The sequence below is a fragment of the Triturus cristatus genome, chromosome 8 (genome assembly GCF_964204655.1).
Source record: "Triturus cristatus chromosome 8, aTriCri1.1, whole genome shotgun sequence".
Taxonomy (NCBI): domain Eukaryota; kingdom Metazoa; phylum Chordata; class Amphibia; order Caudata; family Salamandridae; genus Triturus; species Triturus cristatus.
The window spans coordinates 1,386,382,661-1,386,409,571 of NC_140591.1; the positions used below are offsets into that span (position 1 = coordinate 1,386,382,661).

Consider the following 26,911-nt stretch of genomic DNA (forward strand, 5'->3'; position numbering starts at 1 on the left):
GAAGCAGCATGGAGAACAACCGAGGAAGATGAAAGGAATTTTATGCTCATCAGTGAACAAGGAATATACACTATTCATTTTGAAGTCAGTATTAAGGAGGCCCCACCCCAGGAGACATTTTATCTGTCTCTCTTGTTGTCTATCTTCAACTACAAAGTGCTTTTAAAGTTGTTAAGCCCTGTTATAGGGTATTTAAAATAGAGTTTGTCAGGCTTCTTGTGTATTTGGAACAGATCCTCTTGATGACCCAAGATCGTATAATGTGCTGTTGCAACAATTATAGAGGACAGTGACTTTTTTGGAAGACTTGGACCATATAGTTAACAAAGAAGTCAGCGCTGGAGACGGGGAATAAAGTGGTGTTATTAATATTCCCGGTAGATTCTGAACTGTCGATATTGGGTCTCCAATCCAAGAAGGTGAAAAAGATGCTGAGGAAATTGCTGAGCAAAGGGTTTTCAGATAAGGAAATTTGCTGGAGTCATAGGCCCATATAGGCAGTCTTCCCAAATCTGTAGCATTATGGCTCGTTACGAATATTGAGGAAGAGGCCATTACAAAAGGCACTGGTATTGCTATAGACTACATTAGAGGGTGGATACAGAGAACAATATGTTTGATGCAGATATGTAAATTCTTTCATTGCGGCTGAGAGAAGGATGTCTATTCTGCAAACTTCACAATCCCGAATAAAGTACAGAGTGCTATAAAAAACTGTTTTCTGGGAATTTTCTGGCAGGAATACGAGAGGGTGAGGTCACTTTTCCAGTCATGGTCTCTTCAGACTTTTTTCCAGGGACAACAGTATTATAGGAGAGGTATGTGTGGAGATTTTCAGGCAGCCTGAATCTTCTACTCTCAGTGAGAGAGAGAGAGGAGGCCGGGTTATAAATAATTTCGTAGCAGGGGACAAACTAGAGAAAATTGCTCAGGTTTCCCTTTTCAACTGTTCCCATCTAAAGGTGGAAAACCATTCAAGGCATCATTTAGAAACATGAAAAACAATTACCACAGATCCCTGGGTATCAGACACTATGATTAGTTACCAAGTGGAATTTCTAGGATCTTATTCATAAGCATATTCCACATCAGATTTATTTTTCAGGGTAGAAAAGGGTTTTTAGTAGAGAAAGTTTCAGGAGATGTTAAACAACCCAGCTATCAAGGAAATGTGTCTGTCAAAGGCAGCATTTATAAGCAATATATTCCTAGTGGTGAAGAATAAGAAAGGTACTCAGAAACCAGTCATTAATATAAGAGAGCTAAATCAATGGTTCATGTTTTCACTCATCAAGATGGAATGGGTATGCCCCCAGAAGTACAATCTCCCTTTTCCAGGTATGGCGATTTCTGCTTGTGAGAAAACGCCACTTTTTGCAGGATCAACCCAATTTTATTAACTGATGTCGTCGGTTTTTTGACCCCTGCAACCTGGGAGCCTGTTAACCAGGTCCCAGTGCATGTGCCCTGATCTCTAAAAAGTTGTGGATTGGTTAAAATCCCTGATTGACACATTTAACGTACCTATAAGTCCCCAGTATATGATAACTTGTGTGCCCAGGGCCTGTAAATTACATAGCACTAGTGGACTGCAGCACTTATTGTGCCGCCACTAAAATGACAATGTAAAGCATGACTCTAGGCCTGGCACAGCAGCCTAGCTGAGTAGTTTAAAACTGCTGTTTCAATCTGTCCAAATCACCCTTTTGCCAGGTCTAAACTTTCTTTTTAAATAGTAGCATGTCAGCTATAAAGTAGGCCTTACCAGCCAGAAGCAAGGGTGCATGTTCTTACAGTGAAGAAGGCCACAAATCTGTTTTCCACTGTAGTAAGGTTGGCTGCGCCATAGAAAACACTTGGATACTTTATTACACTTAATAAAGCTAACTTCCAATTGGCACTAGCTAAAAATGATTCAGACACAAATTTTCCTAATCAAAATCCAACGTAATGGTAAATTCGTTTTTATGTAGCTATTCCAGAAATTCTTAATTTAGAAAGTCACTATTTTTCTGTCTAAAGTCTCTAGTAGCCTTGTCAGAGTTAATCCTCAACTGTCACCTGCAGTTTTCTGGTCCACTGTAAAGAATTCTGAATGGATCTAAGGAAAGGGGAACCAAAGGGCCTTAAGTGGGAGGTGTGACCTCCTCCTGACAGGATGGCCTCGGGGATGTGCCGACCAACTGAACATGCTTCAAAGGGGCATGCCCATTTACATGTCCTCTGTCACGTCGACGGGCTTTATCCGGTCGCCATCTTTTGATTCTTTTTTTTTTCCTGGTCTTGTATTACTCCTTCTCTTCTTTTAAGTTTAAGTCTTTCTCCTGTTTTAATACTCTTCCTCCTTTCTCATCTTTCTGGCTTAGGAGGGTGGGATCACTAGTGAATCCGGAAAGTCTTCAAGCTGCAAAACTACACCGACAGGTAAGAAACTATACGTTTTGCAGCGTGAATATTTCTGGATTCACTATGCTGTGCATAGACTTTGTAGCTGTTTGTTAGTTTTGTGGTGGCTGGGTGGAAGATGAGCTCTTTTTACTGAATATGTGTTGTAAGACCTTCTGTCCCACTTGCGCTTCCTTCATTTGAATATCTACACAGTAGTGCTTAGTGAATGTGTGCACTGATGACCATGTTGCGGCTTAGCAAATGTCTTGAATAGGTGTGTTCGCTAGAAACACAATTGTTGTTTCTTTCTTCCTTGTTGAGTGAGCAGAGTTGTATGGGTTGTGCAATCCACCGTGCAATGGTATTTTTGGTAACTGGTCGTACCAAAAAGCTGCTGGCAAAAGATACAAAGAATTGCTTTGTCTTTCTGCACTCCTTTGTCCTTTCTATATAGTGCATTACTGCCCTCCTGGCGTCTAGTGTGTGTAACGCCCTTTCAGTGCTTGTGGATGCTTTTTGGATAAAACTTGGTATTTGAATTGTCTGATTGATGTGGAACCGTGACACCACCTTTGGCATGAAATGTGTGTCTGTTCTCATCACAATCCCATCATTGTGTATTTGTAGGTAGGGCTCTTGAAGTGTTAGCGCTTGTAACTCACTCACTCTTCAAAGCGATGTGATAGCTACTAAGAAGGCTGTCTTTAGCGTGAGCATGTGCAGTGTAGCTATGTGAATAGGCTGAAATGGTGCCTTCATCAATTGAGTTAGCACTACGTTGAGGTTCCATGCTGGTGCCGGCATTCCGTTTGGAGGTGCGATTCTCTTTGTCCCTTCCAGAAATCTCTTTACTAGCTGGGAGGTAAAGAAACTATTCCCTGTTTCTCCTCTTGTGTAAGCCGCTATTGCTGCTAAGTGTACCTTTAGGGATGTGTAGCTTAGTTTACTTTGTAGTAGATGCATTAAGTATTTTAGTACTGTTGATTCTTTTGTAATTTTCTTTTGTAGTTTCTCCTTAATGCACCATTTGGAGAATCTTTTGCACTTTGCTACTTAGCACTTCCTTGTGGTAGGTCTCCTTGCCTCTCTCAGTACCGCCATTGTGCTTGCCGGTAGTTTGAGGTGTGCAAACTCTAGGTCCTCAGGAGCCATGCTGCGAGGCTGAGGCTCTCTGGCTCTGGGTGTAGTACTCTTCCGTTTTGCATTGTTAACAGGTCCTTTCTGGCAGGGAACCTGTGTGCGGGCGCTTGTGCCATCTCCATGATCTGTGAGAACCAGGTTTGTCTGTTCCACTGAGGTGCTATTAGTAGTAACGTCATGTTGCTGAATCTGCATTTGTTTAGTACCCTGTGTAGCAGCGGTATCGGCGGAAAAGCGTAGGTAAATGTCCCTGACCAGCTTATCCATAGTGTATTCCCCAGGGACTGTTTGCACAGTAGTCTGGATGCGAAGTTTTGGCATTTTGGTGTGTAGCAAATAGGTCTATTTGCGGAGTTCCCGATTTGTGGAATATTTTCTGGATTTCTTGGTGACTGATTTCCCATTCGTGGGATGCGGACGTCTGTCTGCTGAGCCCGTCTGCTTCCACATTGTCCATTTTCTGGTAGATGTATCGCTAACAAGTCTATTTGTCTTGGAATTGCCCATCTCCATATTTCCTGTGCTAGCAGTGATAGTGTCACTGACTGTGTCCCTCCTTGCTTGTTGATGTACAACATGATGGTTGTATTGTCTGTTTGTATTAGTACCCTGTGTCCATACAGCGGTTTCTGTAAGGGTTTTAAGGCTAGGAACACTGTTTTCAGTTCTAGGTAGTTGATGTGTTTGATCGCATCCTGTTGTGACCACGATCCCCTTACTTTGAGGGTGTTTGTGCGCACTCCCCATCCCATCTGGGAGGCGTCTGTTGTGATGGTCACTGTTGGAGTTGGTTGTGTGAATGGTATCCCTTGTGTTATGTTCTTTTTGTTCCACCACCCTATTTCTTGCTGTACTGCTTGCGTGACGACGACTAGATCCTCCTGTCGCTTGTGACCATTGTTGCTGGATCCATTCTTGGAATGGTCTCATGTGTAGGTGGATATTTGGGACCAAATGTATGCATAAGGCCATCATCCCCATCAGTTTGCTGGCTGTTCTCACTGTCAGAACTTGCCCCTTGTGGTATAGACGCGTCTCCTTCAATTTTGCCCATGTTCTCTTTGCACTTGGAACCACCTTGATCTTTATGGTATTGATCTCTGCACCCAAGAATATCTTTACTTGTTCTGGTTGTATTGATGATTTTCTCCAATGGATTGAAACCCCTAGTTGTTCTAGTGTTTGAATGACCTCTTCCATTTGTTGCTTGCACTTGCTGTAAGAGTTTGCTTTTACCAGCCAGTCGTCCAGGTACGGGTATACATGTATCCCTCGCCTCCTTAAGTGTGCTGCCACTGCTGCTAGGCATTTTGTGAAAACCCTTGGTGCAGATTTGAGTCCGAATGCCAGCACTGTGAACTGGTAGTGAGTTTTGTTGATCATAAACCTTAGGAGATGTTTGTGTTTCCTGTTGATGGGGATGTGCAAGTAAGCGTCCTTTAAGTCAATGGTTGCCATTTAATCTCCTTCTTGTAGCTGTGGTATGACCTCTTGGAGTGATGTCGTTTTGAACCTTTGAGTTTTTATGAACCTGTTTAAGAATCTTAGGTCTATAATAGGTCGTAGGGTTCTGTCAACCTTTGGTATGAGGAAGTAGGTGGAGTAGACCCCCTTGTTCCGTTCCTTGTATGGTACTATTTCTATGGTTCTTTTCCTTAGAAGTTCTCGTGCTTCCTGCAGCAAAAGTGTACGCTCCTTTGCTGAGTGTACTCTGCCTCTTGGTTTTTTGTTTGGAGGTGGCTTTTCTAGGTCTATACAGTACCCGTATTGTATGAGGTTTAGTATACATTAATCTGATGTTATTTTTCTCATCTTCTGGAGGAAGTGTTTTATCCTGCCTCCTACTGGCGTTGTGTGTTGGAGGAACTGTTGTTGATCTTGATTTGTTTTTTGTCTTTGTGTTGACTCTTCCTGCACCCCTTGAGATATTGTTCGGGTGTGCGTTGGTCCTGCTGAGGAGTCACTTGGAAGAGGTTTGCTGACTCCCTCTCTGTCCTCGGGGCTGGTACTGCCAGCCTTGTTGCTGCTGTCCCTGCTGTTGTCCCTGGTCCCCTCCTTGATAACCTTGCTGGAATGTTTGGTGTGGTGCCACAGGTTGGTCGTTTCTCCCTACCAGTTGGCCTCCTCGATGGTGTCCCTCTTCTCATACCTCTGAACTGCAGCGCCCCCATGGACCTAGCTGTTTCGTCTTTGTTTTTTGTTGATTTGTCTTGTCATCAACTGGCACACCGAACAGTTGTTCACCATTGAAGGGTGTGTTGAGGATGTTGTTTTGACTTCATTCTTTAAGCCCAAGATCCTTAGCCAGGAATACCTCCTTTCTGTTATTCCAAGCATCATCTGCCTGCTTGATGCCTCTGCTGCGTCTAGGGCAGACTTCAAACATGTATTTGCCATGTTTTTTCCCTCTTCTACCAGGTAGCTCGCCCTTCTCTGGTATAGTTCTGGTAGGTTTCGTAGGAGATCGCCCACTTTTTCCCAGTGTTGGTATGCGTGTCTGTCGATGAGCGCATTGGAATTGGCGATGCGCCATTGTATCGCCGCACTCTTTCCATTTTTCTACCCATTAGGTCCATCCTCCTGCTCTTCTTGTCTGGTGGTTGGCTAGTATTTGTTGGTATATTTGCCCTTTTCCTAGCAGTGGATGTGATGATTGAGTCGGCTGGTACTGATCCCCTAATGTACATGGGGTCCTTTGAAGAATGTTTATATTTTTTCTCTGCTTGTGGAGTTACTGCTTTACACATAGCAGGTTCCTTGAAGGCCTCCTTCCCCTGGTCCAGCACACTTGGGAGCATGGGCATGAACTGGCTTCTAGTCTGTGATGGCAACAATGTCTCCAAGAAGGAAGCAAGTTTGGGGTTTTTCTTCCTCTAGCTGTACCCCATATGTGTCTGCTGCTCTATTGATGACCTGATTGTAGATCCCTAGGTCATCTGGCGGCAAAGGCCTCGAAGGATAGGATTCTACACCCTCTTCCGGTGATTCGGCGTCGAGATCTTGCCAATGCAAGTCCTGAGCCTCCGAGGATGTCGAGCCCTGGTAAGTTTGCTTGTCTTCTCCCCTTCGGCATCGCCGTAGTACAGCTCTTCCTCTTCCAGTTCCTCTCCAGGTTCTGGTATGGTCAGTGGTAGAATTTCCTCAACGCACTTTTCGGCTTCGGCGTGGCTTTGGACGGAATGCTGTAAAATTTCATTTTTTTGTTGAAGTCTTTCTCGCGTTGCAAGATGCTGGCCACCTCGGCCTCAAGCCTTTTCTTCTTTTTCTCCATCTCGACCGCGTGTTCGGCGTCAAGGGTTTTGGCTTTTCTTTTCGCGGTTGTCGACGTCATAGTCGTAACCACTTTCATGGCTTCGTTTCCCTACGTCTTTCCCTTTTCTTGGGATTTCGCTGTCTGGGAGTCCATTTCGAAGGCTGTTTGTCCTTGGATGCAGTTGCAAACGTCGAGTGTTTCGACGGCAATGCTCCCTTCAAGGACTTTGGCTCGCTTCTGCGAGTATCAGTGGAGTGTTGGGGGTTCGACGACTCACCTCCTTCGATGTTTTCTTTTCAACCTCGACGACTATGGCGTCCTCCGTTCCTTCGACGACTTGGTCTTCCTCTCCACTGGAGAGTCCCAAATCTCGGAGCGATGGAGGTGTCCCCTGCCTCTGCCTCTCTCTTACTCTGAGGGTCTTCGGGGTGAATGCCGCGCAGGCGTTGCAGTCCTCACTTCGATGGTCGAGCGGCAGGTAGAGATTGCAAACTGGGTGTTGGTCCTTTTGTGTGTACTTGTGGTGGCAGTTTGTGCAGAATTTAAAGGGAGTTTTGTCCATCACCGTCCCCTGGGAGCCCCCATATGCGCATTCTCCGAAGAAACGTCGAAGTTTTCGAAGTTCTCTCGTCGACCTCAGTACTTTACTTGTAATCTGGTATCTTCTCCGGTGATCTTTTCGATGTCTTTGTCGATTTTTCGTCGATTCTTCTCTCCAAAGCTTTGGAGCTCCTTCACTGTTGATCCAGACCCAACGGCGGAAAAAAGAATCTGAAGATGGCGACCAAAGGTGGGAGCTTCAGGAGAAACCGCGTCGACGTCACAGAGGACACCAAATGGTGGTATATCGACGCCCACCTGGGCCATGAGAAAAAAAAAGAAGAAATACTACAATTCCAGACCCAACAACTAGATGGTAGAATAATGCACAGCATAGTGAATCCAGAAAGATTCACGCTGCAAAAGGTAAACTTTCCACTGGCACAAACATGGTCCCAGTACCCGCCCAGCAGGAGCTCACAGTTAGCCTTAACCTTTGGCTTGCACACAGTCTAGTGCAACCAGATAACCTCAATTGGCCTTTTTAGGCACTATTTTGACTTAAAACTTTAAAAAATCATATCTCCTGTTCCTTACATCTGATTTTTGACGTTTTGGTGTTTGGAGTGGGATTTTTATTGTATTGTGTTTTCTACTTTTTAACTGTTTTGGTACTGATATATGCTTTACACATTTCTCCTAAATTAAGTCTGTCTTTTCTGTGCTAGAGCAAGCAAGGCGTAAGCTCAAGCTTAAGTTATTGAGACCTAAATGGACCTGGTACGGAACTGTGACTTAGTACTTGGTGAGAACCCACATCCTCTCCAAATAATAATCCACTTTCTCACACTGCTTAGTTAAGCACACCCTAAACCTTTAAAATAGAGTGTTCTTGTTTACGGTGCACCAACAGACACCTCTATGCTCTGGCAAAAAAGAACAGGATTTGTTAAAGGGAAAGATTATTACTACTAGAATACAGGATTTATTTGCCATTTCTGACAACATGGAGTGAAGGATTTTGGTGTTCACAGAACTGCAACACGATGTGTCTGCATTCTGTGTAGCTGTAAATTGGAAACAAAGACCTTAGCACCAGTAAAGATAGCGATTTAGTCAAATCAGTAAAAAAATTAAACAGCATGGGCCAAGAGCACATAATGTCATTTTTCAGCCACGTTACCATCAAGGAGCTTGGGCAGGTGAGTGACAATAGGATAATCAAAGAAAAAAATCACTAAATGCCTGCACCTTTTGATTCACTGGCAAAAAGTGGTGAAATGTAGTGGATGGTTTTCATTAGTGCTGCTAAACCGTTCGACAGGACTATCCTATGAATGGCATTACAGGCTTGCACTCCTGTCCCGAGTGATCCCAACTATATGTTATCTGGTATCCGGATATTTCTTGTCCCAGAAATTAAAGGACTATCAAGCATGTGTGCATTGACCTTTCATAATGGTTCTGAGACCCATAGCATATCTCCACGGCACAGAGGGCGCATCAAGTATGCTCTCTCCAGTCAACATGGGGTTACTACTCGCTAAACAGCATTGGCCAAGCCAATACAGTTCAAAAGCAAGCCCTATTGGCTTTTGCCAATGCTTGTGCTGTTAAAGGGATACGTGTGCTGCCTGCAGGATTCCACAGGCATAAAGGTCCACTTTGATAGAACGTCCAGACCTTTGGCTGACATCCTTGGGTGCGTGTCATGTGATTGGTGACCAGTAGCAGGACTGCATATGGTTTGTGAGAGCATGGCTGCAAAGACGGGTGGGATACATTTTGGATACCCACGGCAAAACACGGTACAGGATGAAGGTTGAAGACTCCTCAGACTCTGGAAGAGTATTGCTTGCATTCCAGAGCCGGCGTGTTTGGCCTCAGACAATAAATTGTGGGAGCATGGAGACAGGGCTCACATAATTATTAAATTGTGACTTGTTAGCAAAAGGGTGAGGATTATCTCTTCCTGATCAATAACATTTGGCTTAAGGGTGAAGCGAGTCTACAAATTCTGTTAAGGGGATCTTCTAGGCAGTGCCTGCCCCATTCATCTCTCCTCTGAATACTCTACAGTAAGATGATGGCAATCAGGCTTCATTGTGCTTAACTTTTGGGTGCTGGAACCAGCATCATAACTACCTTCTGTATGAGCAATCTCCTTTAACAAAGGATGTGTCGGCTATGTAAAAGGAAAAATTATCTATCAAAAGAAATTGCTCCAAAGTGGTTCCTGAGCCCTGACAGTGGGATCAACATTGCTGCCTGGAAAATGTTTATAAAAGTTGAGCCCAAATTATCCCACTTACGGTTTAAAGTTCCTCACTAACTGAGGGAGTGCTGTACAGAGTACTCAAAGGACAGTCCAAGCCTGGTATCTTTCATAGCCAGTCTCCCAGAGTGGTGGGACATCACCTGAAGTGTGTGCATGTTGCTGGCGAGCGATGGGTCTGCCTGTTGCCTGGCTTGCTAAGATAGGACAAAGATTATGTGACCCCTCAGGAAGAGATGGCCCTAAAAGAGGAAACCCAGCCACTGAGCCCAGAGTGTGGAACAGTCCAGAAGAAACAGACTGAACTTGGAAGAATAACCAGTGGCACCCGAGTCCTGGCTTCCCTACAAATTTCCACAATAATCCAAGTGAGAAGGATCACCACAGTACATGTCAGCCAGAGCAACTACAATGTGCTGTCATCTGCCAGAGGCCGGCCAAATGGTTCCAAGTGTGCCAGGACATTACGCCTTGTGATCAAAGACCAAAGACTGCTCTGGTGTGAAGAATCCTGTTGGTGAAGAAGCATAGGGTGCTGCAGGATTTGCACTGCTCTTGTCCAGACCCACCATACTCAAGCCCCAGTACTGAGAGTCAGAGGAAGCAGGCCTGCCAGTCCACACCATTGGAAGCTGTAGGTAGGACTGCTAGTCTGTTCTTGGGTTACTAGCCGCTGCAGGGTTGTTTTGTTCCAAGCACCCAATCCATCAGGTAACTTGAGCCACATGGACAGTGAATGATCCTCCCTCTGTTAATCTTACAAAACACTGTTTAGCCGATTGGGATTGAAATAGCTATAGTAGTAAGACCTATACAGAAATACTAAAGGGCCACAGAACCAAGCAGCTGCTTGCACCATATTACAGGGAGATCGCACCTGTGCCGTATTTATTTCTGAATATTTGTGCGTGTTTAGAAGTCCATAGCAGTCATCTCAGAATTTTGTAGCTAAAACATGTCCTATATGTAGGATTATGTTTAGATTGAAGTACTTCACCATTTACAATAGAAATCACTGGGCTGAATAGTGCTTATTGTGTTGTGTTTGATTGTTTCTATTTTGACCCTCCCACTCCCACAAAACCTTCCAGAGAAGCCTTGGACTGCTCTCCCTCGTCACCCTGAGCGTCAAGCATGGATAGGGTGTACCTGGAGCACAGTTTGAGGGTCATAGTAGGTCAGGCCATGGGAAATCAGTAGTAAACGACTCCAACACCCAGGGCTGTGGCGCAGTAACCCTTGCTTTGCCCATGGGCCCTGAGCTGGTTCTGATATATACCAAAGTCAGAGTACCTCCAGAAGTGTGAGCTCAGATCATACACTCTGACTTTTCAAGTAAATACTTTCTGGGACCAGTGGCAGTTGATCAGCAGCTTTAGAAACCAAGGACCACCGCATCCTCCATCAAACTCCAACAAACGTCAGTTTCTCTGACACTATTCTGAAATGCATTTCATCTTTCCTATGTGACACAACTCAAGCTGCAGCTCTGCTACTTTTCTCTTCGGGAGGCATACGAAATTGAGTAACAGAGTCAGTCTTTTAACCTGCACATGATGGGTTTGGGCTTTCTACTCCGTCATGCAGGGGCATTTTAATATAAGTATTTAGTTGACATAGAAATCATCTTTGCGCTACCCTGCACCTCCTTAAAAAAATTCTACCAACCTAAATCAGATGCAGTGATGAAGCTCCTTTCCGTTGTTAGCAAATGGAGGTCTATCAATTTTTATAAATGAAATCCATCAAAGACATAAATCCTTTGTACGCCAGCTCCAACAAATGATTGAGGACTGATACCCTGGCCACAGTCCACACCTCACTTCCCTACCAAGCTTAGGGTGCTTTAGGAGGGCAATAGTTATTTTTAGGTTTAGTGTGAGACAGCGCATGCGCTGCATGCTGGCTCGCTTACGAGAGATATTGTATACAACAAGCGGCTTGCACACTTATTTACTGCCTTCTAATTGGCCTGCATATGCTGACTTCACTTCCTCTTCTTTTGGCTGCAGCATGCACCAAGTACCGATTGCTTCAGCTTGATTGCTGTTCTACTGCTGACCGCACTGGGATTGAGGTACTACTTTTATTTTTCTTCTTACCTGTTGTCCTTGTTGAACCTATTGCCATTTGTAGCTATGTTTTACTGTGCTACACGCACTTCAAAGAAGCTCTTTTCTCCTTTGGGATGGATGTTTATTGTGACGACAGATGTTATCTGCTTTTATTGTGACAACAGGTGTTATCTGCTGTCAAATGTATTTTTACGATGACATAGACATGGATGCAATTGCTTTCTGTATATAATATGAATTTTTGCCAAATGATATATTTGTTCTTTTTCATGCATGCAGAGATTACCTGATTTGCTTAGAATCATAGGGGTGTTATGCCAAAACATAACAAGCACTGGCAAAGCAAACATGACACACCTTTGAGACTACTGGCTGCCATTTGTTCATGCGTACAGCATGAGCATTTCCGACTTTGGCAATGATTTGTAGCCGTGCTGTATAGCAGTGTGGCTACAGTGCAGCATAGCTGAAAATAATAACAACAACAAAAACTATAATGCATCCAGAGCTAGAGCACTTACAAAAAAAAAGCGCTAAGCCTGGTGTTTTCTGAAATTCGTTTTAACTACACTGCAAAGCATCCGCGTTGCTGTACAGCATGGCTACAAAACAAAGCCCAAGCCAATAGCTCTCGGAGGAGAGACCTATTGCCTTTGCTCATGCTCGTTTTCACAGAGCCACAGCAAGCTCTGGACTTCCAAAGCAAGGAGTACTGAGCGAGGAATGGCAAAGTCATGCCTTGAGTCTCATTTGTATCAATACGCTGGGTGATGTTGTGGCCCGCATTACGCCAGCGTTGGTGTTTTTTTTCTGTGCTTTAATTTGCTGTCTGTGCTTTCCTGTTCACCTCGGTCCCCTCCCCTCACTCCTGTGCCCCCAAACCCTGACTAACCGAGTTGCTTGCTACAGTAAGATCTTCATAAAGCTTGCTGGAGTTAGTAATTCAGTGTGCACTGTTTAAATCAAGATGAGATATTACCACATATTAAATGCGAACTTTGAAGAGGGAACACACCTTAAACCAGACAAGTGTGGATCCGGTTTTTGACAAGCTTCATACTGTAAAGTTAATTTATTTAGACTGAAAATCTTTCAGGGACAGGAATTTCCCTTTCTGTTAAAACTTGTTTAACAGTCACCTGCTCCTGTTTTCTTTCATAGAGGAGTCACGCAAGTGAAGCAGGCAGGCACACAAAATTAGAATGCAATCATCTGCGACCAGTCCTTGAAAACAAGTCATACTGTTCTCAGCACAAAGAAAATGGTGTACGGGCATGGCCGCCCAGCAGTTCAAGGTATACTGCGCGTGTGATACCCTAAAAAAAGGAATGGTGTGAATTAAAATAGAATTAATCGCAACATTTCCTCGAGTGCAAACACTCAAAGACTATACGCCTTTTTGGAGGAACAAACTCATTAAGTATCCAAGCAACTTTGACCCTGCTGGTGTATACAAGGGTTTTTGGGTTTTTTTTGCACGGACGAACAGAATTAGGTGCGATGCCAGTTGTCAGGACCTAATAGGGTGCTAACTGATGCCTGCAAAGCCAGGCTGAACTGGAAACGGACGGGGCAGGACTGGGAGTAATGAAAGGATGCAGACTTGTGCCCGCTCCAGCACTACGTGAAGGAGGGAAGGAGATTTGGGTCCTGGCTCCTTTGAAGACCTAAGAGGGCCAGAAAGAGAGTGTAAATTGTTGTAGGTCCTTACACTTGTTTATTTTTAGTTTTGTATAGTGTGAACCTGAATCAGAGGGGTGAGGGAGTGATCTACAATTAATGCAGATACATACAATAGGTATCAATACACGATGTGAAACAGTAGGAAAATATATGCAGAGCTAACGGGCAAGCTACAAACAGGTGGTCACCTAAGAGCCAGTGAGAGTCGGTCATGAGGTCCTTAATCAAGTTTCACCATTTACAATAGAAGATTTCTCCATTTTGCCTTTTTGAGTCTCCCCTCTTCTGGTTTGAGGGTGCAGAAGGTCCTGTGGGCAGAAGAAGCCAATGCTTCTGCACAGGAAGCCAGAGGACTGGTGCTGGAAGTTTTAATGCAGAGTTGTGGGAAGCTTCTTACAAGTGGAGTCCTTGGACTGGGGTCTGTAGGCCCTGTCCTGAACACATGAAGACTTTTTGTCAAGATGGCGCTGTTACAGGAGCGTTTTCTGAGAAGCTTGCTAAAACTGCAGCACATGAGCAGAACTTAAACCATTAGTTTACTTGTCTTTTCTTGACGTATGTTCCACTGGAAGTAGCTGCTGGTGCTCACTTGCTTCCTTTCAGTGGAAAATAGGATTGCACTGCTATCCCAATATGGGTGTTTTGTGAAAGACTGATTCATTCGATAGTATATAGCTGTGGGCTGGAAATTTAGCAGGTATATGGATTTAGCAAAAATACAAACTATGAATTGTTGAAACCTTTACATCATCATATAAAGTATCAGCCCAAGTATTAAAATTGCCATATGGAATTTTAGGCCCACTTTGCCATTAGGATGCAAACCAACAGCATCACAATGCCCACTGTATGTCCAGCAGGGCTGGGTCTATGCCATATTTGTTGGATATTTGCATAATAAATATATATACACACAAATAATAGAGCTAAATACATAGTCAGGGGCCGTCCCGAAAATCTGGCATGGATCCAGCCCTGATGAACCTTAATTAGTCATGTGTGCATGGAGTCATCCTTGCCATATTATAAGGATATTGTAAGCTGCCAAGGAGATCCAGGTTGATATTAAGGAGGTGATTGGAGGCAGAGTTCCTTTCTAAGATCCCACAACTCTGACATGCAATATCCATTTAGATATCATTAGGGAACTCTATTCAACATAAAACTGGACAAAGTATCTCGCTTCCCAGAACTTATGTAGTAATTTCAGAGGGTCACACTTTGTAAATGAGATCTGCCTGTTCCAGGTATGTTGAAATTAGGTGGAATTAGTACTCTGAATACAGAAACTAGTACGAGTCAATACATTTATGTACAATAATCAGCTAAAGTAGTTTAATATAACTTATTTGTATAGACAACCTTGATGTTTAAAATATATGTAATATACAGACTGGGACTCCTGCCCTAATATTGTCAACTCCAGAAGTGCAGTAAATAAACCAACAAGCCTGCCAAACCTTTAACTGTTTCAAGGGCTCAGAAAGCTATTTTTCAATCAATTTGCTGGTCCCGGCAACATGCACATGACCTCATGTGTCAAGTGAAAAATATTACAGTTGCGGAGCTATTTCCTCATTGCAAGTGATCAGTGAATATATAAATAGACTGCAATAAGGACATGTAACTGATAGAAGTAGAATTTCCACCACCATAGATTTTAGATCTCATCAATGATGTAATTCTACATCATCTAATTGAGGTAGTTAATCCGACCATCAACGCCATCATAAACGCATCCTTAGAATCAGGGATAGTGCCTAATGAATGGAAAAAGGCTATCGTAAAACCCCTCATGAAAAAGCAGAACAAATCGCCAACGGACCTGACGAACATGCGCCCCATCTCACTCCTGCCTGTTCTAGGAAAGATCACTGAACGGATGGTGCATTTGGAGCTAAAAGCATTTGTGGAGAACCAAAATATCCTGCATCCCCAGCAATCTGGGTTTCGCCCTGGCCACTCCACCGAAACGGCTCTGATAGAACTCTCTGACTCCATCAAGTTCCTGCAGGATGAGGGAAAGCAAGCCGTCCTCATCCTGCTCGATCTAACAGCAGCTTTTGACACTATCTCTCATGTCATCTTGAATGACAGGCTGCGAGAGATTGGCGTGACAGACACAGCCTTGGCATGGGTCAAATCCTTCTTGTCCAATAGGTCCCAATCTGTATCTCTGGGTCACTACCTATCCAGTGAAAAAACCATTACATCGGGAGTACCGCAGGGATCCATATTAAGTCCACTTCTCTTCAACATCTATATGGCACCCCTCCTCGCTGTGATAGAGTCACATGGGATCCTTGTTACGTCATATGCTGACGACACTCAATTGGTCGTCTCCATCGACAAAAACCGCACGGATACAGAATTGCGTTTTCAGAATTGTCTCACTGAGGTATTTCAGTGGTTAAATAAAAACCACTTGAAGTGCAACAGTGGGAAAACTGAAATCATACCACTGGGCCAGGATTTATTTTTCTGCCCGAGGGACTGGTGGCCCAAAGACTCTGAGGCCCCACCCAGTGCTGTATCTTCTGCGCGAAATTTGGCCGTGCAATTTGATGCAACCTTATCTTTTGATGATCATGTCAGGATCACGGCTGGTTGCTGCTTTCGACTTATTAAATCTCTAAAGAAATTTTTTGACTTCCTCCCCATTGCCTCCAGGAAATCGGTCGTGGTCGCACTGATACTCTCCCGACTCGATTACTGCAATGGGTTGATGGCAGGGGTGAAAAAGTCCACACTGAAGAAGTTACAAAGTGTACAGCACGCGGCGGCACGGCTAGTGTTAAAACTTCCTAGGAAATCTTCAGCCTCAACTGCATTAAACTCTCTGCATTGGCTGCCACTGCATAAGAGAATTTTTTTCAAACTCTCACTCACAGTTTTTAAATCTTTGAAAAATATAGGTCCCAAATACCTTGTTAATCGTTTTATTCTTTATGATCCTGTACGATGTCTCCGATCCTCAGGGGCCAACCTTGCTAAGATCACGAGGCACAAATACAAAACTAGGGGCGGAAAAACCTTCACAGTCTTAGCAGCAAGGGCTTGGAATAATCTACCTGTAAATCTTAGACTGATCGAGTCTGAGTGCCTCTTTAGGAAACAACTGAAGACCTGGGTCTATCAGCAATCTGATACCTATGTGTTGGCAGCTATTTAGATCTTTCATCACCTATTCCCTATACGCATGCTCAGCGCCAAGATGCTCCTTTCGGAGCGAAAGTTGCGCTTTATAAATATCCAAATAACAATAACAATATGTGAAGTCATTTGCAGAGTGACACAGAAGTGCAAGTTATACATATGTCATGCGCTGTCTCGAAAGAGAAATTGTATATACTTTGGGCTTCAGCCCACCTGTAGGCTTCCCATTTGCTGGCTCCATTGTCACTCTCCTATTCTTTCTCCCCATTTGTCCATGGCATGCATGCATCATGTCTCTTCCTGTGGTTGGCCTACACACAGAGAGCACGGACCAATTACTAATAGCCAGTCACTGCTCCATGACCATTTAAGGAACATATTTTTTCTGTGTTTAAGAGCAGTGCTTGTGTCTTCACTTGCTCCAAGTACTGTTGTAAAAAGTGCTGTAAATCATGCTCTTATCTCTTCTCATTTGCAGAGCATTCAAAGACTGAGATCAAATGCTGTTTTCACAGGGCGCCTGTTCTGTGCCCCAACCCCCTCCCTCATTACTGCTTGAACCATCTCCATCGCTGCTTGCCTCCTCCGTCTATCTTTGTGGTGACCCAGCGCAGGCAGTGCCACCGTACTCAAGACGCAATGTAAGCTTTAGAATTGGACTGCTCGCTGTCCTCACATACACTCAGGCTGTGTGGCGCGCCTGGGGTAAGCATCCAGTCCAGTCTTCTTTTCTTTTTGGCAGGATAATTACAGCTCTTTACAGTGAGCACCAAGTTCAGATTCATTTTTTAGGCACGGGCCATTAACTGATATGCCAATAATCGCAGGATGTTGAGTTAATGCTCAAACATGGTTCTGCAGTTCCAAAATCGGCTGCTCTGGCGTTAGGGCATAACTCCTTTTTTTCCTGACCCCTGTTAACTCAGTGAATTGGGTCACTGTTGGCATGCTGAATTTCCTCAGGTGGGCTTAGTCTGACCAGACTCCTTCCCACAGCAGGTTCCATAGCGCAGTTTACCACCACCAGTCACCCGGGCCAGATACATCCTTGTGAGGCAGGTCACTTCCTGCGGTCCCGCGGCTTCCCTTCCTGTCCCTGTGTCCGAGGACGTCAGTTATTCGCACTGGCAGAGCCAGTGGTTGTTATTTGCGGCCTTTACTGTGTGCACAGGGCTCAACCTATTGAGCTGCCAACTGGAAAATCTGGTCTCTACCCTTCTAACCTCCAGACCTGCTTCTCTGCCACCACCTGAGGCTACGAATGCGGTGAATGACTAACCTGAAGATGGGGACTGCCTTCAGGCTCCGCACCACATCGCCCTTCCTCCAAACAACATGAGATTTACCATGGCTGGTATCACTAAAGGCCTCCTGGAGGGCACGGCAAAGCTTACAAGTCACTATGGCTAATTAGAACACATGAATGTTGGGAGTGTCCTTGAAAACAATGGAATGCTCTGGGCTCTTAATGGCTGGTAGAAGCCCAGAGCTCCAACATACCAATGTATGTGTTCCCAGCTGTTGCTGTTAACAAAAGGCCTCACGGAGCCAGAGGGGATTTCAATCCTCTCGAGCTCTGTGAGGACTTTGTTTTACAAATTAGAATATTCTGCTCTCTAGGAGCGGAATGTTCAAATGACCCTAGAACCCTCCTTAGCAGGCTCTACTGGCCATTAAAGGCCCGTTCCCTTGTTAAAGGCCCCCGATCCGAACGCTGGAGCGGGCCTTTAATGGCCGGGAGAGCCCACTATGGCAGGCTCTAAGGCTATAATAGCCACTCCATAACACATGGCTACAAGACAGTAACATTGACAGCGCCACTACATCTTGGATTGACGAGACCTATTGGCTTTGCCAATGCTTAATTAAACAGTAATGCTTTTTCAGTGAATTTCTACATTTTTTTAATGTAGGGATATATATATATATATATATCCTTAACCTCACTGGCTCTTTTCGCTGCTTGTGGCGCTCCTTTCAGCTGTGCGGTGCCTTGCGATTGAGCCAAAACCGCCGTAATATACTTCAGCCCTTTCCCAAAGGAATGAAATTAGGTCACACTCCGGTTAGTCGTTTCAAAACATAAACCACTGTTTATTTCGCAAATTCAGCCATAATGGAAAAAAAAAACAACGCGTTTCGATCTTCCCTCAGATCTTGATCACGGTTCCGCCCCTCATGAACGTGTCATATTTAAACACAAGTGCTTACATCATTTCCTGTCTCAATTCATGAGGTGCATTATGGGATACGTAGTTTGCATTATTTACAACATTTCATTTATGTATTCAATCAGGAGCTAAAATAAAAACTGATTGTTTTTCTACTCAATTTTAATCCCCAATGAGTATATATTGGAGATGTTAGGGGAGATCTCTGTGGTTCACCTTATTTTGTAATTCATGCCTCTAGTGGCTTTAGATCTCCCACACAAATAGACCCAATCAAAGTGTATACATGTAATTGCCAAATGGCGAGAATTAAATTTGTTAATGATTTGGTTCATTCTATGTACAAGAAAGGCTCAAAAGAATTATCATCATCTAAAGTCAAAATTAACATGTTCATTTAATTGTCTTTGAAATGCTGTTGCAATACTTATTTTTCTCATTATGTTCACTACAGATGTGTGTAGTTCCTCACTTTGGTTCAATCCATGCGGTGTCAAAGAGCGTAAATTCAAAATATATCTTGACTCCTTTTGTCTGTTTTTTCTCTCTATCACCGCCTCGTTCATGTTTTTTAACCATGTCGATGCCATAAAAAATTAGATTCTTCCAGTTGCTGTTATGGTACGTTTCCATGTGTTTTGCGACTGCGTTCATCCTATCTTTATGGATGGTTGCCCTTACATGTTCTAAAATCCGTTTTTTGAGTTCACATTTCGTGCTGCCTACGTATTTTAGTTGACATGGGCATTCTATTACATACACAACGTATTGGCTTTTGCATGTAATTAAGTCTTGTATCTTCCACATTTTTCCATCCGCCAGTTTGATTTCCTGAGTATTTCTCGCAATTTGACATACTTTACAGTTATGACATTTTTTGAAGCCTTTGCTTTGTAACCATGATTTATTCTTTTCTTTATAAAAGTGACTTTGTGTGATTCGATCTTTTAAATTTGCTGCTCGTCGGTATGTAATGTTAGGTGCATTGCCCATAATTGATCCCACTGTGGTGTCCAATTTCAAGATTTTCCAATTTCTTTTTAGAATTTGTCTGATCTGAGTTGACTCTTTGGAATAGGTGGTTATAAATCTTATTGGTTCAGTTCCACTTTCTTGGATTTCTTTTCCCAGAGTTCTTTTTAGTAATTCCTTTCTGTCTTTTTCATTCGCTCTTTTCCATCCATTCTCTATTTGAGATTTTGGGTATCCTCTTTTTTCAAATCTCCTGAAAGTTTTTACATTCTGTTTGGACCATTCCATTTGTGTCGAGCATATCCTCCGGATCCTTAAGAATTCACCATAAGGGATATTCTGAAATAGGCATTGCTGTTGGAAACTGCTTGCATGCAAAGTTGCATTAGTAGCTGTCAATTTTCTATGCAATGTTGTGTGGATTTCATTAGCTTCAATGTAAATTTCTGTGTCAAGAAACGTGACTCTTTTTTCACTCAGTTCATAGGTGAATTTGAAATTGGCAGGAGTTTTGTTTAGGATTTCAAAATATTGTTTGAATTCACACTCAGACCCGTCCTAAATGATAAGAAGGTTGTCAATGAAACGCAACCATAAAATTGTTTTGTTCAAAAAGATATCGTTGTCTGATCGCCATGCCCATTTTTGCTCCCACCATCCCATCGTAAGGCAGGCAAAACTTGGGCTAAAAGAAAAACCCATTGCTGTACCTTTTGTTTGTTTAAAAATGTCTGCTCCAAAATGGAACACATTTTTTGTTAAACGCATTCTCATCATATCTTCCAGCATGTTGTTATGCTGTGTGTAGTGGATATTTCTCTCATTTAGGAAAAATGTACATGCAGTGATTCCAATTTCATGGTCGATGTTAGTGTATAACGATACGACGTCCATCGTAATCAATTTGTAGGTTGAGTGCCAAGGGGTACCATTTAGATGTCTAAGCATGTCTGTAGTGTCTTTAATGTAGGAACTTAAATTTGAAACAAAAGGTAACAAAAAGTAATCAATGTAATTCGCCATTGGTCCAAATAAGGATATATATATATATATATATATATATATATATATATATATATATATATATATATCTGTCGTTCCACAGCGCACCATCGCACTCCATGCACTCCTTCCAAAAAGGCACAAATCCGCGGTTCAAGTTTCAAAGTGATTTATTCAGCATCAACAGCCAAATTACCCAACGCGTTTCGGCGTGAACCGCCTTGGTCACGGGTAAATTCCGCCATACCGACTCTCGGTTTTTAAACATTTCAGTCGTGAATGTAACGAAACAAATAAACAAAACAAAAGAAGGACATTTGCTGATCCAATACATACATCGTAATGTTATTGTCAGTGCGTCGGCCATATTGGAGTGATAGATGTAGTCTTATTTCATATATATACATTTTCAAAATTTCATATATTGTATACGATTTTCCAGTGTGGCGGTTCGTTCATAACAAAAATATCAACAAACAATGAATTCATGCTTATTGAGTATCCGAGTATATGTAAACTTCGTATAGCGTGGTATCAACAAAAATTACCAGACTAGTGATAATAACAAGAGCATACATACAAAGTATTTCGTTAGCGCTGAGTTGCAAAGTTTACCCTTTCTAAAGGGCCCGTGAACATTTTATTCATCCACGGTGTTATATTGTCAAGTACAACTTTATTGATATGAGCGAGCCGCTCATCGCTAACCAAAGCGGCACGACTTCTCAGGTTTAAATGACCATCAATATTCTTAGAGTTCTAGTATGTATGCAGATAACTTTCTATTATCAATTCAGCCCCAGTGGGCCTTGGTGAAGAAAATTCAAATTTAAATTTTTCAAATTTACATTTTCAAACTATGATGCCTGCTATGACATGAACCCTAGTGGGTAATTATGTCTTTTGCAGAGTACATAATCCACATATGACCTTCTAATTTTTTATATATATTTTAATATTTTCTTTACATAATGATATATGTGTCATATTGCATGTAATGGCACTTGCAAAAAAAATATAAGCAAAGGCACATAATCATCTTCATGTGATAGGTAAAATAAACTTCATCAGAAATTACTAGATCTGGTATTAGTCAATATCTTCAACTCAGATACCCTTCATTTGTGAACACCATCTGAAAAAATGAACAGAACATAATTCAATGACACTAAATATTGTCCTTCTCATTATATATATATACAGGAGCCTGAGACGGAGGTGTCTTTGGTTGTATGTGAATTCTGGAGCATGACCCACTCGACGCTGCACACCTAACCCAGGTTATGCTAATCAGCGAGGATGCAGTGAAAAGGAAGGGATTCAGCATGGGGAAATCCCTATGTTGATCGTGCCGGAGCAGGACCCCTTAAACTCCGGTAATGAGCCTCGCATTTTTCTTGGATATGGATATATATATATATATATATATATATATATATATATATATATATAATGAAGTTACGCTTATCAAGTATTATAAGAATGTTGCAATCAAAGGAGTTCCCAGCTACACTCCTCTGAAGAACAAGGACAAAGGAACAGTTTCTTTATAAAGTCACAAAACCCCAAGGTGACTTGCAACAACCTGATAATAAATTGTAGAAGGTATTTTATTCCTCATACTACAGGGTGACATTGCACAACTACCCCAAGTCTCTTTGAAATCTGTCTTTGCTTGCTCCTTTTATGAAAGATATTGTGGCTGCAGACATGTAGAATAAATGTGGAATTTGTACTGTGAATATAAACATGCAGTAATCAGTTTATATATAGGAGCCCTGCAATCCCTGCATTGAGGGTGGTCTCTAATGTCCTTATTGCAACCTAGTTGTGATGTTTCTAATCACTTGTAATAAAGAAATGACTTAGCTGCTCAACTTTAATAAGTTGTTACAGCCGAGTAGTGACGTTGGAATGCCTGCTGACAGAGCAAGCAGCCAAATAGAAAAGCAGGTCACATGGCATCATTGCAGCTGCAGTTTAAACAACAGAAATGAGAACTGCCTTTTCATTATTCTGATCTGTTTTTCTTAAATGAATAGTGATCAGCAGAAAGGTTCTATTCATGCCAACTCGTTTATTTATGTGTGTCAACAAAGAAAAAGTATATCTTGGAACATTTCTCTAAGCATGCAGAGTGGCAGCATTTTTTTAATCTGACTTACATTAAACTGATTTTATTATCTTTTTGCAAAATATTACTCATTGCCTTTTGATTTGCTTAATTATGCAGTACAGATTTTGCCTTTATTCTTCACATCTGCAACTATGCTACGACTTTCAAATGAAAGAGCAAGACATCAAGTATTTAAGCAGGTGAAAAGGGTGATGGTGTGACCATGTATTATAAGGAATAAAATGCTCTCTGTTGTATGTTAAAAGACTGTCACCTTGGATTTCCATAACCTTATAAAGGAATTTAATAGTTTGCCTTCTCTATAAGGACGCTGACCTCTTTGATGACCTGCAATATCCTTATAATGTATGGCAGGGATACATCATCCCATATATATTTGCTTTAAAATAATAAAAGGCTGGTCACTTTCAAAATAGGCTGTAATTTAACATATTTAGTACCCTACAGATTGATTTCTGCTTTCTTGTCATAAACTCAGCATGCATAAACGTCACCATTTCAACTCATTGCATTTTCAGGATAAAAGTTGGTTCAGAACGAAGATGAAACGGTAGCTGTCCATTTCAACTTCTTAACCTCTTCGCTGCGGCGCAAATTCCGCCGCAGCGCTACCGCAGTGCTGACATTCCAATCGCGGGCGTGGTCATGACGTCTCCCGGCCGTCGTCCGCACACGCCCATCGTGACTCATGACGGCCGGGAGACGTCATGAGCATGGAAGAGGTTAATCAGCAGCTGTAATTTAGATCAGGGATACATTTTTCCACTCTGTCTGCTGGTTCTGAAAGAGATCTTCTGGTCTCACACCTCGGCAGTAATAAGTTACAACAGTATAGTAGGCATGTTATGTTCTTATTACCGGTTATTAATGAGGTCACAACTAGGCTGTAATAAAATCAGTGAGAGGATTTTAAAAGTTATTCCTTGCTTCCGTGTATTGTCCAACAACATTTTTTTTTAAATGCAAAAATAGTACATGGTCAAGCTCTGATCATACTTTGCTTCAATTCTACCATCATCTTTTAGGGCTGATAGGAATTTGTCGGCGAACATCATTAACATTAATGTGACAATTAAGGAAAAAGACAAAGAAATCTGCAACAGAAGAGCGCCCACATTACTCTAAGGTCTGACCACTATGCCAGTCGCGTCCAGTCAAGATATAGGCATGTTGTTCTGTAGTTTATTCCCTGCATGACAGAACTCTGGGAAAGTGCTCTTCTTGTCTGTGCAGGTCACTCCCCTATGTAGCACAAAGTAAATGGAGTGGGTTATAGTCAACAAACAAATGGCAGATGTAAGGGGAACAGCTCAAGGTGCAAACATTCTTTCCAAAAGTTCCACAAGCAGACTCCCATCCGAGAGGTAAGATTGAGAATGATGTGAATCTTAAAAATTGAGCTGGCAATGCTGGTTTGCAACATGGGTAGTAAACAGTCATTTACTATCCTTGTAAAAGTAAGCACATGCACAAGACTATCAGTTCCTCATTGTACAGAAAACCGGAACATGGACTTGCTGCACTTGCAGCTTGACAGTTTCTCAAAAACGATGACACAGGCAGAGGCAGTAGTATTGCTATAAACCATTTGTGGAAAATGGAGATGAGTAAGAGACGGTGGGGGAGGAAATATGACACAGAAGGTAATGCATGGAGGCCGAGGGTTTGATAGCAGGAGTGTTTACTGCCAAAATGTTTCCTCTGCCTGCTCCCGCAGGAAACACTGGCAGCAGCTGAGTAAATGCTGATCCCAATAGCCAAGCGCAGGCAGGAAGTATGGAGGGTGGGAGGGGAGACTGAGCGAAGCAAGACTCTTGGGCCAAGCAGTACTCTGTGGGCACTCAGACACTAATACAAGCATTGGCAAAGCCAACAGGTCAGGCTTTAAAGGAGAATTGTATGGTAATGTGAAGCATGACAAGAAATAGCTTGGGAATTTATATATACAGTTGTGTGGAAGCAAAGAACTGTAGATTAATATTGGTGTAGGTTAAAAAGTCAAATGACAGTTGCACTGTCAAGCCAGACCTAAAAATCCATGTAGGTTAATGACTGCCCCTCTCATCTGTGCAGGGGACAGAGAAAAATAACACAAATCATCTAGTTATCTAAGACACTTTAATAGCATTGTAATGTCATGTGCGTTCTCCTGAAAGTACAAGCTCAGCAACTGGAAAAATAAACAAAATGATCACAGCTGTGTGGAGGGCAAGCACTTTTTTTGTGGGAGAACACAACTTCTGCCCAATCAAAACACTTTTGTCTTCTCCATAATAAAAGCAGAGAACAGACGTGCATGGGTTTCAAGGGTGCTTTTAATTTGCACCCCCCAAGCAACGGAGATGAACACAATATTTTCTAATATGACGCTGCGGTGTACTGCAAGCATAAAAATGCACCCTGTATTCCAATCAGCAGTAACAACGAACTATACTTTCAGGCCCTTGTCACTGTAGTAAGGATTTCCAACACTTTTTACGGGATGTTTCCAAATTTCCCTTCCTTACTTTTAAAAAGGCTTTTAAATATATATTACTAATGTTTGGCTCCTTTAATCACCTCTATTTACCAAGTAACAACGTTATTTGGCAGCAAAAATGAATACCTGCATCTCGTACAACTTTCAAATGTATTTCTGTGAAGGGGGATAGCCCCGTGAAAATTAGTTGCAGAAGCAGTTGACAAGTATTGTGAAAAGTTTAATATGGCAAAAGCATTTAAAGTTTCATCAATGAATGTTAACTGCACTTCACGGTTTCTAAAAGAAGATTTGTGGAACTTTTTTCATCAAAAGCACAATTGTACATATTTATCATACATATATCATATATTGCTTTGCGGTCATTCAAATTACCACATTTTTTGTTTTTAAACATAAAACTAAGATTTTATTTAGATTGAGATTCCAATGGAAGAGAGCGCCTCTGACTCTCACCTTACTTCTGAACTGTGCAAAGTTGCAAACCACCACAACATGTCATATTTTACTACCATCATAACACAGGCCAAACACAACAAAAAGTGACAAAAATAGGCCATTCTAGGATAATAAAAACAAAATAGATATGTTAACAGGCACCCTGCTTCAACACTTGCTAAGTACAGCACATACAATGTACTCGCCAGTTATCAGACAGAAGCAGAAGCTGCAGCAACTGTTTGCCACAAAACTGACCATGAGCCGAAGATAACAAGCCACTGAGGTGGCACTGGCAGTACACAACTTGGAGGAGGGCACTGCTACTGTGTATAGCATGCTGAGCCGACCACATTCTAACAGCATGCCTCCTCTGTGGGAGGACAGTATGTCATTATGCAGGCACGAACAATTTGTGCTTCCATCACACCTGTTTTGTTCTGTATAGGTGAATGCATACAGCTATGCAGGAAGTTATAATAAAAACGGTACATAAACAACGCAGCCTGCAGGCATTGAAGACACTTGCAGTGATATGCAGAGTGCATCTACCCAAGCAGTGGTTGTTTACGGTTACCTGCGGGTTTAAGGATAACCCTCCGCAGTCTACACAGTAGTCCACGAGTACCCAACGAGGGACCTCCCCCGCGCTGCGTGTTCCTTCCAGGGAAGGGAGGGGCAGGAGGCGAGATGAGACATGCTCGGCCCAGAATCAGCCTGCAGCAGATTCAGGTTTGTTAGAATCAAACACAGATCTTTGGTTTCAGAGAGAGCAAAGGCTAGCTTTCTCCCCCCCAGGCAGGAACAAACACAAATAAAACATGCTTATGCGCATCCCGTGCAAGAGCGGAGCACTCACTGCAAGGGCCCCGCAGTTCAGTCACTTACACCTTTTAGCTAACTATGTGGAGTCAAAAGATAGGTTTGTATCACAAACTAAGAGCCTTGGTCACAAGAAGCACATTACAGGTCGGGCGCCCATGAACGGACGGGATCATGAGAGGCCACCTGTACACATATCCATCCTCAGACCCGATTTTACCGCCGGAAAGTCAAGTCGGTACAATTGCATGAGACTTTGGTTGCAACAGCAGCCGATGCTCGTTCCCGAGCATACCGGGGGAGGGTGGGGGGTGTATGGAGTACTCTTCCATGCCAAACCTATCATTCTCTCCATTTACCACCTGCTCCGAGCAGTCAAT

The 26,911-nt window shown here is 42.7% G+C and overlaps 1 protein-coding gene and 1 long non-coding RNA gene across 4 annotated transcripts in view; one reads left to right on the top strand and one right to left on the bottom strand.

The window, feature by feature from the left end:
- Positions 1–21,889, top strand: part of LOC146805801 (uncharacterized) — a 117,153-nt gene extending 95,264 nt beyond the window's left edge. The window contains exons 2-3 of the long non-coding RNA XR_014967916.1: positions 11,609–11,673; positions 21,859–21,889. This is a non-coding gene — a long non-coding RNA (uncharacterized LOC146805801). The remainder of the gene's footprint in view (positions 1–11,608; positions 11,674–21,858) is intronic.
- TIAM1 (TIAM Rac1 associated GEF 1) overlaps positions 1–26,911 on the bottom strand; it is a 491,618-nt gene that overhangs the window by 113,426 nt on the left and 351,281 nt on the right. The window lies entirely within an intron of this gene.